Source organism: Schistocerca cancellata, chromosome 5 (assembly GCF_023864275.1).
Source record: "Schistocerca cancellata isolate TAMUIC-IGC-003103 chromosome 5, iqSchCanc2.1, whole genome shotgun sequence".
NCBI classification, from domain to species: Eukaryota; Metazoa; Arthropoda; class Insecta; order Orthoptera; family Acrididae; genus Schistocerca; species Schistocerca cancellata.
Genome location: NC_064630.1, coordinates 509,621,568 through 509,640,525, shown reverse-complemented (window position 1 = coordinate 509,640,525; position 18,958 = coordinate 509,621,568).

The following is an 18,958-nucleotide window of genomic DNA, read 5'->3' as shown; positions in this document are numbered from 1 at the left end:
CTCAACGAAATTCCTGTACAGTGTTTTTTGTCAGTGTAGCGGAATGCGAGCGGCCGTTAGCGTGGAGTAGCATCACTCCACGCAGACTTCATGATCATTGTTTTTCGACTGCGTCTGCAAGACGTCTCAGTTGTTGACCGTAGATTTCAACAGTGATGGTTACACCTCGGTGGCAGGGTGCGGGGGATGGGGAGGAGGGGGAGGGTAAGCAATTCGTATTATCTCACACCCTCGCTGTTCCACCAGTCGCATAACATTACCTTTTGATGGTGCGTGAAGCGCTTTGTACGGCGAGTTGCTAATTTTTTTGGCCTCATGCGTTGCTTTCTTTTCCTTATGTTAGCATAAAGACACCATTTCTCGTTTCCAGTAACGATACAGGACATGAAAGGTAGTTGTTGTTCACGAGCCGATTTATGACGAGAAAGCAAAGGTGCAAATATGGCTACCCGCTGTATATTTGTGGTATTGGCTCAGAGCATGCGGTGCCCACACGTCAGATTTTTGAACCTTCGACATTGAATCATGAAAATGTCGCACGATGATAGAATGATCACAGTTCATCGCATTTACCAGTTCTCGTGCACACTGACGGGTACATGGTGGATTGATGCGATAAACCGGTCTTCATCAAACCGTGAAGGTCTTCCTGAATGTAGAATGTCACTAACGTCAAAACGATCTTCCGTAACCACGAGAAAAACATTTTCTTGTCGTGCTCTCTTTACCGATGTTCCTGTCTGCCTCCACTGCTCTCACCCCTCTATTGAACTCTACGTCTACATCTACATGCATACTCCGCAATCCACCATACGGTGCGTGGCGGAGGGTACCTCGTACCACAACTAGCATCTTCTCCCCACTCCAAAACAAAGCGAGGGAAAAATGACTGCCTATATGCCTCTGTACGAGCCCTAATCTCTCTTATCTTTGTGGTCTTTCAGCGAAATGTAAGTTGGCGGCAGTAAAATTGTACTGCAGTCAGCCTTAAATGCTGGTTCTCTAAATTTCCTCAGTAGCGATTCACGAAAAGAACGCCTCCTTTCCTCTAGAGACTCCCATCCAAGTTCCTGAAGCATTTCCGTAACACTCGCGTGTTGATCAAACCTACCAGTAACAAATCTAGCAGCCCGCCTCTGAATTTCTTCTATGTCCTCCGTCAATCTGACCTGATAGGGATCCAAAACGCTCGAGCAGTACTCAAGAATAGGTCGTATTAGTGTTTTATAAGCGGTCTCCTTTACAGATGAACCAATCTTCCCAAAATTCTAACAATGAACCGAAGACGACTATCCGCCTTCCCCACAACTGCCATTACATTCTTGTCCCACTTCATATCGCTCTGCAATGTTACGCCCAAATATTTAATCGACGTGACTGTGTCAAGCGCTACACTACTAATGGGGTATTCAAACATTACGGGATGCTTTTTCGTATTCATCTGCATTAATTTACATTTAACTATATTTAGAGTTAGCTGCCATTCTTTACACCAATCACAAATCCTGTCCAAGTCATCTTGTATCCTCCTACAGTCACTCAACGACGACACCTTCCTGTACACCACAGCATCATCAGCAAACAGCCGCACATTGCTATCATCCCTATCCAAAAGATCATTTATGTAGATAGAAAACAACAGCAGACCTACCACACTTCCCTGGGGCACTCCAGATGATACCCTCACTTCCGATGAACACTCACCATCGAGGACAACGTACTCTAATAAAAGTATATGTCAGAAATCTTCCAATTTCTCCACTGTCATTCCATTTTCTAGCGTTCACATCTCTACTCACTCTCTCCAAATGACAAAACGACAGTATGTGAACTGTAATATCAACAATGAACTACAAATGTGAAATGACAATCGATAAATAAATTCATAGCAACCAGAATACCAGGAAGCGAAAGGAAAACGCTAAGAACTTATGCATTAACGTAATATTTCCCCTCGCACACCTTAATGGTTCGAAATAGACCGCAGTCCAGAACACCGGCCCCTACACGTCGTTAAAGACTGAAATTGCCACTACCGCAGGCAGTTTCACTATGAAACAGGCATAATCCGGAGCGAGGTCGTCAGTGCTGCGTACCTAACTGATCTCAACAAGTAATCCGGGCATCGGAAGCCGTGCTTGCATGCGCAGCGCCGAGGGTCCACTACACGCGAAGTCCAGCCACAGCCGATCGCCAGCGGGAACACACGAACACACACACACACACACACACACACACACACACACACACACAGAGAGAGAGAGAGAGAGAGAGAGAGAGAGAGAGAGAAATACTCGCACGCACAGGTGCTGGGCAGCTGAGTGACTGTTCACGCGAACGTTCAGCTAGTTCGTTCGACTGCAGACGATGACCATAGCAGCTGCGGATCTGAAAATGGTCCCTGGACGAGGTGCAAGTTCACAGCCGTCTGAATTCTGCCTACCTGACTGGGCACTGACGAACTGCTATATTTGCATCTGACCAATGAACTGAAACTAAATCTTGCACCGAGTAGGCCTGCGTGACTTCAAAAAAAAACGTGATGATAATTGAACAGGGCACTGTAACACGATCTGTATTATTCAAATGGCTCTGAGCACTATGGGACATAACTTAGGAGGTTATCAGTCCCTAGAACTTAGAACTACTTAAACCTAACTAACCTAAGGACATCACACACACCCATGCCCGAGGCAGGATTCGAACCTGCGGTCGTAGCGGTCGCGCAGTTCCAGACTGTAGCGCCTAGAACCGCATGGCCACTCCGGCCGGCGATCTGTATTATTGATGTGTATTATTGATGTAACTTGCTGTGGGGATAGACCTGTGACAGGTATTTCATTAATAACACAATGCAGATGTGGCCGTCCTGTTCGGCAGGTAGGTCTCAAAAACTGTGAGGAATAGAGATTACACACTTTGTGGGCCCGCCACATTACAAGAGGCTACTCTCTTGTCCCATTAGATATGGTCAGGTTTCTAGTTTGGAAGGTAGGAGACGAGGTACTGGCGGAATAAAAGCTGTGAGGATGGGGCGTGAGTCGTGCTTGGGTAGCTCAGTTGGTAGAGCACTTGCCCGCGAAAGGCAAAGGTCCCGAGTTTGAGTCTCGGTCCGGCACACAGTTTTAACCTGCCAAGAAGTTTCATTTTTTAGATATGGTCAAATTACCACAGAGAAATGAAGAATTCGTGCAACATGAGAGGTCGGTCAGTGTCTCGAGCAATGTTTAGATACAGTCACTGGCAGCTAGGAACTGCATAAGCTGAAGGACAGTGATTGTGGACAACCCAATAACCTCTGAGCACTAACAAAGGATACCACGCCTGTCTCGTAGTTCGAATCCAAACAGCCTGACATATCTTCAAGGATAACCGTGTGACATATCGAAACACTGAGGTTGTTCTGGTCTTCGTTGTTCCCTATAGTCTCTTAACGGCGTATAAATTACCGTGTGGATGACTGTGCCGTATTCTAATACAGAGTATTGTTGTCTCTGTGTATTGTGGACAAGAATACAACGAAAGGGGAGTGTTTAATCCAAGATAGCACACATTGTCTTGTCTCGAAAAGCGTGGTGGACGTCTCCTGATCCTGCCTCTCCGTCCAGCAGACGAATAACAGCCTCAGCAATGTCACATTAGAACTTATGTACGTCGATTTAAAATTCCCTTACTTCGCGGGCTTACTATCTCCACTTTTCTTTCCATATTTTGCTTTACGGACTAGCTTGCTTCTTTTTTATGTTGCGGGGCTTCTTTTGTTAAGTGTGTAAATTGGTGCCTGCGTAGCATCCAGCTATAGCCCTCGGCGTTGGACTGTTGGTACGGGATGCAGAAGTGCTGGGATGGAATATCTCACATAAATCCAGGTGCTTCTAAATGAATAATAAGCTCACGCGCTGAGAACCGGCGGGAAAATTGCTTTTCTGCAGCGGATACGCCTTAAGGAAGCTTTATTATGAGCTGCGGCGTTCCTCTCTCTCTAAATTCTCTGCTGAGAAAACATTATTACGAGACGAATAACGTTTAAGAGTCTTAGGCTGCCAGGCAGAACGTGCTCGAGGCAGGCGTCACGTACCCTGTACTACCTGCTATTTTAATGTGCTAGTTGCTACATTGCAGAAACGTCCTTTACTTGGTTTTATGCACTTAGAAAAGATTTGTTTGCTTTCAGGCTTTGCTTAGATGGAAGAAAAGTGCGAGAAATTGTTATCTATAAAGCAAATTCAACGAGCAAAAGAAATTAGACGCAAAAAGTGCCGAACGCGTAACTTTTTTGCAGGTGTCTTAAAAAATACATACGAGGGTGAATCAAAAATAAAAGATACTTTTTAAAAAATTATTTGTGAATAAAAACGCAAATTCTAGTCATTTTACACGCAATTCCCTCCTTTCGAAACACAGCTTTCCCAGTGAATAAATAACTTTGATATGCCATACTCTTAGAACGAGCTTCTTTGAGTGGAAAAATACATGAAATTCACACGAAGGTCGGCCTGGGCTATGAGAAGAGTGTTAAAGTGTTTCCCATCAGAATTGCTCCCTTCTATCATTGGTGAAGACTTCTGTATGGGAACATGTGTTGTCTTGCTGATATAAGGAGGTCTAAATAATGAAGATTTTTATGTAAACGGAGAACAAATCGATGTTGTTGCTACGCTTGCCCGCTAACTACACAAATTCTTATTGTCATGAACCAGAGTCGCAACACCTATCGTGTAGGCTTCCCTCTATCAATGGAGGGTGAACAGGACCGAATATACTGCAGGAAAGCAAGTCTAATTTGAGCGGCCGTCTGCAGAGGTCGCTAACAGCGCAGGACTATGTTACATGCCACTCCTCACGTGCTAACAGTTGTATGGAGATGCAGTATCACTCGGCACTAGAATATAACTTGTGTTCCGCGGCTTAACCTCAGAGCAGGACTGTCACAAACTACACTCCTGGAAATTGAAATAAGAACACCGTGAATTCATTGTCCCAGGAAGGGGAAACTTTATTGACACATTCCTGGGGTCAGATACATCACATGATCACACTGACAGAACCACAGGCACATAGACACAGGCAACAGAGCATGCACAATGTCGGCACTAGTACAGTGTATATCCACCTTTCGCAGCAATGCAGGCTGCTATTCTCCCATGGAGACGATCGTAGAGATGCTGGATGTAGTCCTGTGGAACGGCTTGCCATGCCATTTCCACCTGGCGCCTCAGTTGGACCAGCGTTCGTGCTGCACGTGCAGACCACGTGAGATGACGCTTCATCCAGTCCCAAACATGCTCAATGGGGGACATATCCGGAGATCTTGCTGGCCAGGGTAGTTGACTTACACCTTCTAGAGCACGTTGGGTGGCACGGGATACATGCGGACGTGCATTGTCCTGTTGGAACAGCAAGTTCCCTTGCCGGTCTAGGAATGGTAGAACGATGGTTCGATGACGGTTTGGATGTACCGTGCACTATTCAGTGTCCCCTCGACGATCACCAGTGGTGTACGGCCAGTGTAGGAGATCGCTTCCCACACCATGATGCCGGGTGTTGGCCCTGTGTGCCTCGGTCGTATGCAGTCCTGATTGTGGCGCTCACCTGCACGGCGCCAAACACGCATACGACCATCATTGGCACCAAGGCAGAAGCGACTCTCATAGCTGAAGACGACACGTCTCCATTCGTCCCTCCATTCACGCCTGTTGCGACACCACTGGAGGCGGGCTGCACGATGTTGGGGCGTGAGCGGAAGACGGCCTAACGGTGTGCGGGACCGTAGCCCAGCTTCATGGAGACGGTTGCGAATGGTCCTCGCCGATACCCCAGGAGCAACAGTGTCCCTAATTTGCTGGAAAGTGGCGGTGCGGTCCCCTACGGCACTGCGTAGGATCCTACGGTCTTGGCGTGCATCCGTGCGTCGCTGCGGTCCGGTCCCAGGTCGACGGGCACGTGCACTTTCCGCCGACCACTGGCGACAACATCGATGTACTGTGGAGACCTCACGCCCCACGTGTTGAGCAATTCGGCGGTACGTCCACCCGGCCTCCCGCATGCCCACTATACGCCCTCGCTCAAACTCCGTCAACTGCACATACGGTTCACGTCCACGCTGTCGCGGCATGCTACCAGTGTTAAAGACTGCGATGGAGCTCCGTATGCCACGGCAAACTGGCTGACACTGACGGCGGCGGTGCACAAATGCTGCGCAGCTAGCGCCATTCGACGGCCGTGGCGGTTCCTGGTGTGTCCGCTGTGCCGTGCGTGTGATCATTGCTTGTACAGCCCTCTCGCAGTGTCCGGAGCAAGTATGGTGGGTCTGACACACCGGTGTCAATGTGTTCTTTTTTCCATTTCCAGGAGTGTATATCAGCAATCCGTAAAGCTGAGTGTTTGTATTTCCTTTAACAAGGATATGTTTTGAAGGTTGCACTGTACTCATTTCAGTAGCTTTGATTATATGCCTACGGGCCTGATGCGAAGTTGAGAGTAGTGCCACAGATTACAATGACATCAATGGCACCTTTATGGTTAGTAATTTTCCTTTAATTTACGTCTATGGTCACAATCTTTTTTGTTTAACAGATTACCGGTTTCGGTCTTTAATGACCAATATCAGATCTGCAGCAAAAATGGGAAAAATATAAATACACCCGCAAACTGTATACACCTTAAGAACAATACATAGCGCATATTGAAAAGTAGTACTGACAAAATTTACATTTGTGTGCATCAAGTATGAAGAGGCATACCTGTTTCATAAAAACGAAGTCCTAATGTACTGCAGCCACAGTGGCATCGTCAAATGTTAAATGCGGAATCAGCACCAGCATCGTCAAATACATATAAATTACATCACATGCAGAAGTCATGTTGTCAGTAAAACTACTGTTTAGAACAAGCTGCCGTACAGTAGCCACAAGATGTTTGTGTTGTAAGTTGACCAGATGTCGCTAATGTCGGCATACACTAGTTTTCAATAATTCAACGGTGTTTAATATTTATGTCATTGTCTAGAATATTGGCACTAGAGCATATGTCAACCACTGTTTTTTAACTCTTCGTCTTTTTAACAATATAACTTTTGTCGTGTTCTTTTTATTGCTTTTTATTACTGTAACAATTTTTATACTATATAAGCTTATTACAGACTTTAACTATTGTATCCCCCTTTTATTTTCACTGTTTAAATTAATTATTGAATTATGCCTCCTCATATTTAAAGCGCACAAATGTAAATTTTGTCAGTACTACTTTTCAATATGAACTATGTATTGTTCTTAAGGTGTATACAGTTTCCGAGTGTATTTATATTTTTCCCATTTTTGCTGCAGATCTGATGATGGTCATTAAAGACCGAAACCGGTAACCTGTTAAACAAAAAAGATTGAGACCATAGACGTAAATTAAAGGAAACTTATTACATATACGGGTCACTGTGTGTTTTTTCGCGACGATGTCGCAGCTTGTGAGACCTTTGTGGTTGTTGTCACAGCCTAAGTTTAGGGAACGTAACAGTTCTCAGCACCTATGAGGGGTGTTCAATAAGTAATGTAGCACATTTTTGTGTCATTTTCTTCAAAAAAAAGGCGGAATTTGTTGTGGCACATCGTGAACTATTCCCGCTTCAGCCCCTATAGTTCACGAAGTTCCGATGGTTGGCGATGCTATACGTAGTTTTAATGGCGTCTGTAACGGAGATGCGTCCCAAGAAGAGAGCTGTCTTTGAGTTTCCTTTGGCGGATAAACCAGACCATCGCAGATATTCGTAGGATCTTGCAGTATGTCTACGGAGACCTGGCAGCGAAAAAAAAAGCACGGTGAGTTGTTAAGCCAGGCGTCTTGTCATCATCGCAACAAAGTCGCGCAAGCCTGTCCGATCTCCCGTGTGCTGGCTGGCCGCACACAGGTTTCACTCCTGAAATGTTGGCGCGTGCGGACACGCTCATTAGACGTGAGGCAAACGAATGGCTTTTTTCTCTGTGACAACGCAAGCACTTAAGTGTGCGCACCCGAGAGGCGCTCGCAAAACTACATTTGACTCTTCTTCCTCATGCACCCTACAGCGCCGATATTCCATCTTGCGACTTCCATCTGTTTAGTACAATGAAGGATGTACACCACGCCCGCATCTCGTGGTCGTGCGGTAGCGTTCTCGCTTCCCACGCCCGGGTTCCCGGGTTCGATTCCCGGCGGGGTCAGGGATTTTCTCTGCCTCGTGATGGCTGGGTGTTGTGTGCTGTCTTTAGGTTAGTTGGGTTTCAGTAGTTCGAAGTTCTAGGGGCTGATGACCATAGATGTTAAGTCCCATAGTGCTCAGAGCCATTTGAACCATTTTTGATGTACACCACAGGAAGCGGTACGTGGAAGATGGGGAGGTTATTGACGCAAAAAGACGTTCATTCCGACCAGTAGAGTGGTATCATGAGGGCATATTGGTCATCACAGTAAGATGTCGTAAGGCTGTCGCACTGAACGGCGATTATGTTGAAAAATACAGTTTTGTATCCAAAAGAGTGGGGAGTAATATGGTGTTTTAAAATTCTGAGCAAAACCAACCTGCTTTTAGAAAAATACGTGTTGCATTACTTATTGAACGCACCTCGAACTAGTTAGTGACGTAGTGATACACACACTTACCAGCGGAGTTTGGTTATCAATGGAATGCAGCGTTGCAGCGTACATTTGTTGATTGCCCGCCAACATTTGGGGTTTAGCTTCAGACCTTACAGCATCGTTTGGTGGACATAGTGTATACCGATTAGGTTCCTTTCAGATTACCTGATACAATAGCTCCCTACTTAGCAATCATATACAACCGCTCGCCCACCGATAGATCTGTACCTACAGATTCGAAAATTGCGCAGGTCGCACCAGTGTTTGAGAAGGGTAGTAGGAGTAATCCATCGAACTACAGACCTATATCTCGAAGGGAACGATCTATTGATACGTAATCAGCATGGTTTGAGAAAACATCGTTCTTGTGCAACGCAACTAGCTCTTTATTCGCACGAAGTAATGGCCACTATTGACAGGGGATCTCAAGTTGATTCCGTATTTCTAGATTTCCGGAAAGCTTTTGACACCGTTCCTCACAAGCGACTTCTAATCAAGCTGCGGGCCTATGGGGTATCGTCTCAGTTGTGCGACTGCATTCGCAATTTCCTGTCAGGAAGGTCGCAGTTCGTAGTAATAGACGGCAAATCATCGAGTAAAAATGAAGTGATATCAGGTGATCCCCAGGGACGCGTTCTGGGACCTCTGCTGTTCCTGAACTATGTTAATGACCTGCGTGACAGTCTGAGCAGTTCTCTTAGGTTGTTCGCAGATGATGCTGTAATTCACCGTCTAGTAAGGTCATCTGAAGACCAGTATCAGTTGCGAAGCGATTTAGAAAAGATTGCTGTATGGTGTGGCAGGCGGCAGTTGACGCTAAATAACGAAAAGTGTGAGGTGATCCACATGAGTTCCAAAAGAAATCAGTTGGAATTCGATTACTCGATAAATAGTACAATTCTCAAGGCTGTCAATTCAACTAAGTACCTGGGTGTTAGAATTACGAACAACTTCAGTCGGAAAGACCACATAGATAATACTGTGGGGAAGGCGAGCCAAAGGTTGCGTTTCATTGGCAGGACACTTAGAAGATGCAACAAGTCCACTAAAGAGACAGCTTGCACTACACTCGTTCGTCCTCTGTTAGAATATTGCTGCGCGGTGTGGGATCCTTACCAGGTGGGATTGACGGAGGACATCGAAAGGGTGCAAAAAAGGGCAGTTCGTTTTGTATTATCACGTAATAGGAGAGGCAGTGTGGCAGATATGATACGTGAGTTGGTATGAAAGTCATTAAAGCAAAGACGTTTGTCGTCGCGGCGAGATCTATTTACGAAATTTCAGTCACCTACTTTCTCTTCCGAATGCGAAAATATTTTGTTGAGCCCAACCTACATAGGTAGGAATGATCATCAAAATAAAATAAGAGAATAAGAGAAATCAGAGCTCGAACAGAAAGGTTTAGGTGTTCGTTTTTCCCGTGCGCTCTTCGGGAGTGGAATGGTAGAGAGATAGTATGATTGTGGTTCGATGAACCCTCTGCCAAGCACTTAAATGTGAATTGCAGAGTAATTACGTAGATGTAGATGTAGATATTCGCTGTAATTTGAGCCGTAGTTTCAGACGTGTTAAAACAATCATTTTCTTGGCTGTCCGTTTTTTGTAACCGTTGCACATGCATTTTACTGACTTTTTCCTTTAAGCACACGGTTTATGCAGTCACTCCACAACCTGATTAGCTAAGCTGCAGTGTGAACAAAGGCCTGATGCGGAGGTCCGGCCAGCCCTGCGCCACTGAAGAGTGTGCCTGCATCGGCGCTCCCTGGTCGCGCGACGGAGGCGAGGCGAAGCGCAGCGGCTGGCCGTCTCCTTAAGCTGGAAACACTGGCCGGATTTGGAGACGTCGCCGGGGAAATAAATCTGTCTTTTGTGAGATTCCTAAGCCTCTTTCGCAGGCACGGGTTTGCGTTCGCTGCCTGCCGTCCGCGTGCCGGGGCCGCTTACTCGCATCACAGACATCGTTAAACAAAGGCTAAGTTCTGGCTCGGAAGGATGCATTTCTTGAGAACGTAGCAGTGGGGATGGAAGCATCGCGTTGTTGATTTCTCAGTCACCTGGTGTGGTCCATCCACATTGCTACTTTTTTTTTAGTAGCGCCACTAATGCCTATATACCTGACATATTAACGGGAGTAAGTAGCAATAATATTATCTTGCAACTCTTCCATTTGGCCCGTGTTTGCGTAGAAAAACAGTAATATCACAAATTGAGTCCGCTTCGATACAAAACACCCTGTTATTCGTTGTTTCTTTATTATCCCAAACTAGTTTCGGCGACAGATATCACCATCATCAGTGGTTTTTTTAATCTAAAACATGCAGGAAATGGTATGGTTATACAAACACAGTAAAACATTATTACATTTTTACAAATCGTCTTTTGAAATATAGTTTTATATTGATATTTTCATACTACCTTATATATTGTATGCTACAGCATGTTTTAAGCAATTATTGGCGCTGTTTGTGACATATTCTCTGTGCTCTTTTTTTCCTGTTGCCGTCTTTTTACTTAGCGAACATCATGTCATCTGCAACCATGTGAGCGGCTGTCAGTAAACAAATACCCGAAGGTGAACTTCGTATGTCAACAGTATATGAAAGATTTTGATAGAGAACAAACAATGTATTTACCTTAATAGAGTTCAAAAGTCATAATATATACACTCCTGGAAATTGAAATAAGAACACCGTGAATTCATTGTCCCAGGAAGGGGAAACTTTATTGACACATTCCTGGGGTCAGATACATCACATGATCACACTGACAGAACCACAGGCACATAGACACAGGCAACAGAGCATGCACAATGTCGGCACTAGTACAGTGTATATCCACCTTTCGCAGCAATGCAGGCTGCTATTCTCCCATGGAGACGATCGTAGAGATGCTGGATGTAGTCCTGTGGAACGGCTTGCCATGCCATTTCCACCTGGCGCCTCAGTTGGACCAGCGTTCGTGCTGGACGTGCAGACCGCGTGAGACGACGCTTCATCCAGTCCCAAACATGCTCAATGGGGGACAGATCCGGAGATCTTGCTGGCCAGGGTAGTTGACTTACACCTTCTAGAGCACGTTGGGTGGCACGGGATACATGCGGACGTGCATTGTCCTGTTGGAACAGCAAGTTCCCTTGCCGGTCTAGGAATGGTAGAACGATGGGTTCGATGACGGTTTGGATGTACCGTGCACTATTCAGTGTCCCCTCGACGATCACCAGTGGTGTACGGCCAGTGTAGGAGATCGCTCCCCACACCATGATGCCTGGTGTTGGCCCTGTGTGCCTCGGTCGTATGCAGTCCTGATTGTGGCGCTCACCTGCACGGCGCCAAACACGCATACGACCATCATTGGCACCAAGGCAGAAGCGACTCTCATCGCTGAAGACGACACGTCTCCATTCGTCCCTCCATTCACGCCTGTCGCGACACCACTGGAGGCGGGCTGCACGATGTTGGGGCGTGAGCGGAAGACGGCCTAACGGTGTGCGGGACCGTAGCCCAGCTTCATGGAGACGGTTGCGAATGGTCCTCGCCGATACCCCAGGAGCAACAGTGTCCCTAATTTGCTGGGAAGTGGCGGTGCGGTCCCCTACGGCACTGCGTAGGATCCTACGGTCTTGGCGTGCATCCGTGCGTCGCTGCGGTCCGGTCCCAGGTCGACGGGCACGTGCACCTTCCGCCGACCACTGGCGACAACATCGATGTACTGTGGAGATCTCACGCCCAACGTGTTGAGCAATTCGGCGGTACGTCCACCCGGCCTCCCGCATGCCCACTCGCTCAAAGTCCGTCAGCTGCACATACGGTTCACGTCCACGCTGTCGCGGCATGCTACCAGTGTTAAAGACTGCGATGGAGCTCCGTATGCCACGGCAAACTGGCTGACACTGACGGCGGCGATGCACAAATGCTGCGCAGCTAGCGCCATTCGACGGCCAACACCGCGGTTCCTGGTGTGTCCGCTGTGCCGTGCGTCTGATCATTACTTGTACAGCCCTCTCGCAGTGTCCGGAGCAAGTATGGTGGGTCTGACACACCGGTGTCAATGTGTTCTTTTTTCCATTTCCAGGAGTGTATATATATATATAATCAGTTCATGACATCTAGTCATACAAATTTACTCTCTCTAAGGGGCACACGTCCATATCATCCACTCTCAAAACTCCGCCATCTCACTCCCCACATCCACCACTGCTGGCGGCTCACCTCCAACTGCGCAATGCTACGTGTTGTTCACATCCAACTGCCCAACACTACAATAGCGAATATTACAACAATGTCAACCAGCCACAGACTGCACACAGCACAGCCAGTGATTTTCACACAGAGCGCTACGTGGCGTTACCAATATAAAAACCTAAACAGCCTACTTACATACAATGGCTCTGAGCACTATGGGACTCAACTGCTGTGGTCATTAGTCCCCTAGAACTTATAACTACTTAAACCTAACTAACCTAAGGACATCACACACACCCATGCCCGAGGCAGGATTCGAACCTGCGACCGTAGCAGCAGCGCGGCTCCGGACTGGAGCGCCTAGAACCGCACGGCCACCGCGGCCGGCTCTACTTACATACAGCCTACTTACAAGGTCTAGAATTTGGAAATAAATAAATAAAAATTGGTATGAGGCCTCATTAGTTTTGACTGCCAGACAAGGGTATGTCAAGCCTGTTCTTCACACTTCGTCACCAGTCTGCAGTACGACCTTCTCCGTCCAGATCAGCAAGCCAAGTGATCGATCCTGTCTTTCGAAATGAGCCTTCTCCGTCTCCCAAGAAAGGCGGCAGAATTGGTCAATCAGGATTGTTCTTTTCACCAAATTATCTGTTCTTTCGCAGTCATTACTATTTTTGTTATTTACTTGAGATACTAATAATAACTTTCGAGTTTTGCATGTGACAACCACATTGCATCCTTCCTCCATCGTCGTATTTATTTGTTAATAGTTGCATTGCATTTTCGATTATAGCCTTGTACTCGAAGATAGGTCGTAGAGGTCGGTATAGCCCCCTACTTCCACCCTGGCTGATCTTCTTCGGGATCTATGAAACTCACGCTCACCAGAGAACAGTTGCAAACATGAAAGCAAATACCTTTTTCCCTCCGATGTACTGGAACAAACAGTTGTTCCTTCCACCGCAGAGCTCACCGAATCAGGTCCACACTGACGGAATGTAGGGTCCAGTACTGTGAATATGGCCGGCCGCTGTGGCCGAGCGGTGCTAGGAGCTTCAGTCGGGAACCGCTCTGCTGCTACGGTCTCAGGTTCGAATCCTGCCTTGGGCATGGATGTGTGTGATGTCCTTAGGTTAGTTAGGTTTAAGTAGTTCTAAGTCTAGGGGACTGATGACCTCAGCTCTTTAAGTCCCATAGTGCTCAGAGCCATTTGAACCATTTGAACTGTGATATGCCCTCTTGCATTCAGTTTTTACGTGATACGTCACACCTTTCCCGCTCCAGCAAACGTTTCTGTTGGACGGTCGCATTGTGGCACTATTCACTTGGAAGGAAGGTCCAATAATGGCACTATTCACATGAAATCATCCTGTCAAGGTGGCGGTATTCTTACTGAAATTACCTCTTTCCTTTTCTCATTTGTACATGTCCTGCCTCTCCCAACATATACCGCTTGGTCCGGTACTGTGTAGTCGCCTTTTACACTTACTCATTTTTAAGAATCAGTCCCCTTCTAATACTCCTTTTGTTATTTTGATCATGATTCTTTCATCACATATGCCGTGGAAATTTGTGTCACCCAGTCTAGTGTTCTGTGACCTTTCTCACCAAAAGCTTATTTTCAGCGTGGTGAAAGCTTAGTTCTAATCGGCAGCAGCATTACAGCATTTTCCCTAAAAGCACAACTGGCATATTTTTACCGTTCAGGAAACAAATCAGTGAAACAGTTCGTCAATGTCATTAAACTTCACTTAGGATCGGTGCTTTTCAGAGACGTACTTTCATTTTAAGGTAACTTTCCCGGATTTTAAAACGACATATGTAATCGATAACTGGTTCCTAGCGCATAGTCGTTAGAATGTTGTGTGACTGGTACGAACACGATGAGACACTTTTATCCAAACATTTAATTTTGGTTGATACATAACATCGATCTTGTACAGTGAACAGGATGTAGCCATCATCTTTGATTATTTATTACGTCTACATACATATAAGTGACCGCTGTGTTTCTGCTTACATTGCGATTAAGATCACGGAAGACGAATGGCGGGTTTGATGGCAGCTTTTGCCTGGGGTATAATAGGTAACGTCCGTTAGTACGGCTCGCGGATGTTTGCAACAAGCAATAGCTCCGTCTGGGAAGATGTTGAGCGCAATGCCGACCGCTTCCTGCAGCTCACTGCTGGATCCATATTTCAACCTGACACTAATCACTTGTTGCCTAGGATGTCGAGGTCGTCATCCATGCGCTGCATTTACAGTTCATTCTGACTTGCTCGTTGGATTATAATCAGGTAGACCGGACGTACGTTGGATGAAATATGTTTTCGCCGGCCGATTGGTGAGTAGCTTTGAATTGCGGCTCTGATAGAGGGATAGCGACAGACTACAACTGAGACACAAAGAGGACGCTTCTCTGATTTCATACAGTTAAGTAAGAAATACCTTACCGCACGTTCAGATGCTGTCTAAAAATACTATTCCTAAATTTCTAGTTATGCTTCCACATTAACACGAAAATCAAATATATTACGATACTGCTATTGCTAGAACTAACCAAAGGTAAAACAATGGTAACTGAATGTAGAGGAATCAATTCAGCTGATGCCTAGGAAATTATATTTGCAAATGAGACACTAAAAGTAGAAGACGAATTTTTCTGTTTGGGCAGCAAATTAGCCGATGTTGGCAGACGTACTGAGGATACAAAAGGCAGTCTTTGCTTTTGGAATGTGATGGTACAGAAGAATCATGAAGATTAGGTGGGTAGGTCGGCTAATCAATGAAGAGGTACTGCTCCGAAGCGGGCAGAAAAGAAATCTATGACACAACTCAACTCAAAGAAGACATTGACTGCTGCAACAACCCTGTCTTCAGACTGGAGACCATGACACACCGGAAGTGATCTAAAGCATACTTTTTGTGCTTTTACTGATGATTGTTTCGATTCTTTCGTGACTCAGCAATGTCTATGTCAATCGGTATGATATTTTTAAGTATAAAATCTGTGAAATTTGAAAAATAAACGAGTGTCCAAATATACAGCTTATCTTCAAAACAAATCACTTGACGTCTCCGACTTGTACAAAAAATTTAAATAAGCAGCTCTTCAACCACATAGAACGTAGGCTGAATTTAATTCAGTAACGTTAGTGTTGCTACAGACTTTTCCGAAGTGATAACACGAATCGCAGTCTTTCAACCCAGTACTGGGCCAAGTCCAGGGCTTCTTTCTTGTCCAGTCACAAATCATGTTTAGGGACAGTTTGGAGAGGCCAGGAGGTGTTCCAAGTCTTGCACAACACAACAGTCCCACTTGTCGTCATCCACGTTATCATGACCCCGCCTGATCATGCTTGTTTTCACTGGAGCCACCTCTGTTCTTATGCGGTTCAGGGTCCTCCATGTTTTCCAGTTTGTTATGTAGCTGCCAGTTACTACGTGTGCTGGTGGACAGTCGGTTCGCGGTTCTTCGATGACAGGCTGTAAGAACCATTTGCGGATCCCAGTTGTCCAGAGAGAGACTGTCGATTATCGATGGTTTGTCTGAGCCTCCCTGTGAATTCATGAAATGTTCTTCGGAAGATGGTACTCGCAAGAACAGCAGCTATGTAAAGATTTGATAGGAGAATGTTTCATTAAGAACTATGTCGACTTCCTTTGCGTGAGTTGATTTGATCCGCACCGGGCAGGCGTATTCAGCTGTAGAGAAACGTAGTGCTTGTGCGGTGGTTTTCAGGATAGAAGGTATCACTTCCAATTTGCTGTTTACGTGTTTCCGCGAAATATTCTGGAGGCACCTTCACAGTGGCGTCCATTTGTCAGCCATCTATCCAAAGTCACACCTTGATAGGTTTCTTCATCTGTCTGTTCCAATGCGGTATTATTCCAGGAACCATGAGATTTTGCGTTGTTTGCCGAGCACGAAAGTGGAAAGCGCTTACTTGAATCTTCAAAAGAATCAATTTACAGAGGTTATTTTGATGATATTCTGACAAATCTCAGAGTGATTTCTCCAGCTTCTGCTCTACGACCTCGAAAGTCCTCCCCTGAGCTGTGATTTCCAGATCATCTGCATATAGGAAATACTTAGTATTATTAGTTACTGGCGGTCGTTAGCGCATAGATTAAAAACGGGGGAGGGAGGAGTGGAAGAGCGCTTCTCTGGGCCAGTCCATTTCTTTGGTTTCTCCATCGGCTCTTCCTTCCACTAAGAACGTCGTAAAATTGCCTATTTTGTAAGAGAGACTCAACGATCTTGACAATGTGGCACTCTGTGAGTTCGTTACAGACTTTCTGGAAGAGCAACCTATGATTGACTGTTTAGGCCGGCCGCTGTGGCCGAGCGGTTCTAGACGCTTCAGTCCGGAACCACGCGGCTGCTACGGTCGCAGGTTCGAATCCTGCCTCGGGCATGGATGTGTGTGATGTCCTTAGGGTTACTTAGGTTTAAGTAATTCTAAGTTCTAGGGGACTGATGACCTCAGATGTTAAGTCCCATAGTGCTTAGAGCCCCATTGAATGTTTCGTACGCAGAGCTGAGGTCGACCAAAGCTGTAATCTTTTTATTTTCGTACCTTTCTTCTATGAGTTCCGTCAGGTATTTGTTACAGGAACCTGAAGTGGTTAGAATGCGTTCACGGATAAGCAAAAAACATTTTGCGAGAGAAGGAAAAATATCTGCGAAACTGCGGTATGTCGAGGTATCACCACCAGATACAAACACTTGCTAACCGCATATTTTTTCTGTAGAACGAGACGGTGTTCATCGAGAAACGATTGAATCCACTACACCCTTGTACGAAACCGACTGGAAAGAATGCTATCTGCGACAACAGGATTATTGGTCTTGGCCAGTGGCCTGCAGAAAAATTGAAAAATAAGAAAGTAAAAAGAAGATTGCGCATTCAGTATAGATATTATACGCTGGAAACAGTCTGGTCCACGACGGACTCTCTAAAGCTACAGACCGAAAAGAATTTTTTAATTTTCGTTCTTTATGAATACTTCCATCGAAAATTTGAATATAGCTTACAGACAGTAAACTGAAAAATTCCTGTCCAGTTTTAAGCAGTCTGCTGTCTTTTCATTTCACGTCCCCGTTGTCGAATGCCGTTACTGTTCATTATATTGTGTAAATAGTATTTAATTATTTCGAATTCCGTTACTGTTCATTATATTGTGTAAATAGTATTTAATTACAGTACAACTGCTTCCTAACACTAGCAGTTTTTTTCCTTTTAAAACGGGCTCTTATGCCACACCGTCTGTCATAACATTGTTTTTTTTATTTTGAAGTCCGATAAAAGGCAACACAGACTTACATGTAATTTTTTTTAAATTCCAGTCTATAAAACAGTTTTGTGAGTGGCGATTAATGAGTCCTTTTCGAAGAAAAAGTAAAATTAAGAAAATGGGAAATCAATTAATAAATTGCTTCTATACAAAGCTTGAGGCATCATGTATCTTGTTGAGAGCTTAAACTCTTGTCACAAACTCGAACTCAACTGTAAAGGTAGGTTCTTCTTGAGAACTACAATTTATTTGGAGATCACAGATCTTCTTGGAGGTACAGTACTCTTGCACGCTGAACTTTCCTTTCAACTAATGGTCTTCTTGAAATTTAATCGTAAATTATCCACTATACTCTTCTTAAAAGTTTTTTGGGTAATTCTGGAATTTGTTTCTGTATCTGATTCCCATTCGCCACTTTAACATCCAGTGGCGCAGAAGACGTACGGTACTGCGTTTTGTTCTGGCCACCTACCTGTACCATGCTATAATTACTTAGTTGTTTGTCAATGCTTCTTTTTAGTACATCAGTGAGTAATTTCAGTGTATAAAGACAATAATTCTAATTGTGACAGTGACAAGTCGTTTCCATTCATAGATAGAAAATTCTTCCTCCCAGTAAGATTTTTTTCCGTTGTGCGGCAACATTCTTCTTTTAAATTAATTTGCATCATCATTTAGGTTGGTTCCTCTCTCTGCTGATTGCCAGAGTCTGGACCCGTGCTTCATAGGGATATCAGCTCAACCAGACCGACACCCCACAAAATCAGACAATTTTACAAAACTCTGCCCTATGGCCGGCTGTAGGTAAATGAATAATTCCCGAGTTTTCAGTGTTAATCTATGGAACTAATGGAAGTAATCAGGTGTGA